We start from the raw sequence: 3,376 nt of genomic DNA, 5'->3' as shown, positions 1-3,376 counted from the left end.
GGTGCTGGCTATCAGGAGCTCTGCTCTATCAGAAGCTTCTGGACTTCTTCAGCCATTAAAGGTGCTGGTGGGTATTCCGAGGGAATTTATTTCTAGCAAGCAAACAGTCTAACATGTCCCATGCCCTGGATTAACCTCCCTTGAGTGGTGTATGGGATAAGCCAACGCAGGGAATCCATGTCTGTTTAGTTCTAGAGCTCTGTTCCTTCTATATGATAACTGGAAATGGAGGTAAGGGGGTTGTACCATCCTAGTTCTGCTAAAATCCCTCTCTTGCCACCTGTAGGCCTATGTGAAGTAGTATATGTGAGGAAGGAAAAAAGATAAATTATGTTCCAGAGAAGGTGAGAGGAATTCTCATGGCCTCACTAGAAACACATTCAGGGCAAACTGATTTCTAGAAACTAAAATTTCTATTGATTTCATTCCAACTGAGTGAAGAAGGGAATGGTGGGACTATGACAGTCACTCAAAAAGGGGTTTCAGCCCTATCATGTTTTGGTGACATTCTTTTGGAAACCTGTGTCTCCAAGATCCTTTTTGCCTTGTGAATAAGATGCTGAAGGAGTATCCAAGATAAATGCCTGCATTTCTAACCTAAAGAAAAAATACTGTGCTCAGTCATGCAAATTCATGTATCAGTCAGAATCCACTGACATCCCTGGGATATCAGATCATGGTTTGACACAATTTCTTTTAACCTAACAAGTCCTCATTCTTTATTTGAACAAATTAGCACAGTTCCACTAGAGTCAAGGTAGTGATACTGCTTCAGAGGGCTTCACAGCAGAGCTTCAAGCAATATCAGGAATAAGTTTCTTTATCCCATCTGAAGCAAAACCTAGAAGTTATATAGCAGTTAATGCACCTCAAATAATACATATACCATTTATAAAACTTTTATAAAAGCCTGTATTCCAGGCAGTACAGATATATGCCTATATCAAAAAAGCCCATGTGAAAACATGCCTTAGCTCCCTGCAGCCACAGAAAAGAAGCTCACATCTTATGATGACATGCATCTGTGCACACATTTGACTCAATTCTCATGATTTTGTGTATATATGTGGGCACAAAAACTGCAGTATCCCTTTTTAAAAAAGTATTTGTAAATAAAAATTATTTATTATATTTTTTAAATTTTAGAATATTTATTTAAATAATTTTTTACAATTACTAAGCCATAGGAATATCAGAGTGGTTTTTTCTTATTTCATAATATATATTACATGTACTTTGCCACATCGGCACTCAGATGACAAACCCACAAAACACAGTGGGACAGAAACAGCTTGTCAGAGTTTCCCCTCCTCACAGCTTCAGAGTTTAAGGCAATGGAATTGCACTCATGTTTTTAACAAAGTGCTTATCTTTGTTGCAGTATAAGAGAGGGGGATAAATAATGGGTTTTTTTCCCTGGTAGTCTGAAGATAAGCAAGTTAATTTAAACTACTGAGTATAATGTTTCTTGCTATATGTTCTCAAGCACAAGGGCAATCCAAGTTTTGCTGTATTGCTGTGATGTGTGTTTTACTTATTTAGAGGACAAAGGAAGAACTTGGGGTCATTTGTTAATCCACAAACTTTTCAAAAGTTATTTTCGTTTCATAGAAGAGAGCACAGAGCTCAGTTCTGAGTCTTCCTATGCATAAAAAGAGGGACAAAGTGGGACAGAAGAGGCAGAGAAGAAGGTCCTCTTGGCTGGGGCAGTCTTGTCAGGCTAATTTAACAGGGTTAAAAAAACCATCCTAGTGTAAATAAATGGGAGTACTACAGCACATGGCTTCACAAAGCATAGCCTGTAACTTACTGGACCCCAGACAAAATACACCATCATGCAATGCTGCTCTGGCCACTGAGCCCTACTCCTATGTCTCCCCATGCATCTGGTAGCTATAGCCATGGTGTAGCTGAGGGAACGACCTGCTTCCCAGAGGTGCTGTGGCACCACTGCTCCCTGCAGTGCTCTCCCCTCCAGCTCAGGCACAGATGGGAAGACAGAGCACCTTGAACTCATCTACACATCAGAAAAGTTGTACACAATTGGCTCACAATTCAAATAAAAATATAAGAACAGTGTTATTATTTCAGACTTTTGGGGCTCACGTAGCCCAGTAACCTGTCTGCAGCAGTGACCAAAAACCTGATCACAGCAGTGATCCTAGAAGAACTGCAAGAATAGGATGAACATAATTGATCTTTTCTGCAAGTCCTCTCCCCACCTCCAACCATTTTCAGCTCAGGGGACTCCTCCAGCCTGATCCAGTTTGCCCAGTGGTGGACCTCTCTTCCAAGTACTTGCCCAGTCTTCCTTTGAGTGTCTGAAAAAAATTGCTGCAACTGTCATACCCTTTGGTAAAGAGTTTCACAAATCCAGTATTTGCTGCATGAAGAAACATCTCCTTTTATTCTGAAAATGGCTCCTAAATTTTTGTCTAACAGACACTACCTCTTGCATTGGGAGAGACTGTGAACAGCTCACCCCAAACCACCCACTTCATATCACCCTGGATTTTATAGACCTGAATCAAAGAAACCCCCATAGTGGTCTCTGCCTGAGCCTGAGCCTACTCAGCCAGAAGCTGACTATCACATGTGTTTTGGCTGCTTTCTTCCAAGGGATTAGGGAATTTACTAAAATGTTCTTGTTGCCCAGGGTCCCTGCACATCCTTGTGGCAAAACTTCAGCCCTCACTCACTGGTTGGACATTGAGCATACTGAGCACAACAGCCACACAAAGCTTGGTGTGAGACACTGGTGCCAAATATTTAATTGCCAGAGTGTGAGTGTTGAATTGTTCTCTTCATGGTATTCTGCAAAATACCAAAGATTTTGCCTTACCTGGTATGTTAAACTTGGGATATTAAGGGTAAGATCCCCTCGTTACTTTGGTACACTCAGTAGCTTTTAATTATATTTCCTGACATCACGTTTCCCTTCCATCACATCATTCTGCCACATTATAATTTGGTTTATGGCTTACTTTCAGTTAGCTGTAGGCAAGCCAGAAAGCAGACCTTGTAATGGTCATCAACACTGCAAGCACTCATATATTTATTTCTACCTGCAAATGTCTGCATGTGATGCTACTAAGTTTTTCAGTTGCCCTCTGAAAGCCAAAAATTCAGGATGAGCTCAGTCAGAAGACTTTTGATAAAGCTTGCTTCCTAAGGAATGATTTCTAATGCTCCATGTTTTCATTATTTTAACTTCTCCATAGTAAGTGGGCTATAATCCTGCCTGATCAAGCAGATCTTGTTCAGGCAACATACCTTCAATTGATTTTACATCCATTCATTGGAATAATTTTCTTTAAAAACTGATTTTATGTCTAGCTAGAACCCAACCAAGTATGTTTAAACTGGGTACCCTGTG

This window comes from Coloeus monedula (assembly GCF_965178545.1).
Source record: "Coloeus monedula genome assembly, chromosome: 5".
NCBI lineage: Eukaryota > Metazoa > Chordata > Aves > Passeriformes > Corvidae > Coloeus > Coloeus monedula.
The sequence above is the reverse complement of the archived record's forward strand: the minus strand, read 5'-3'. Positions refer to the sequence as shown.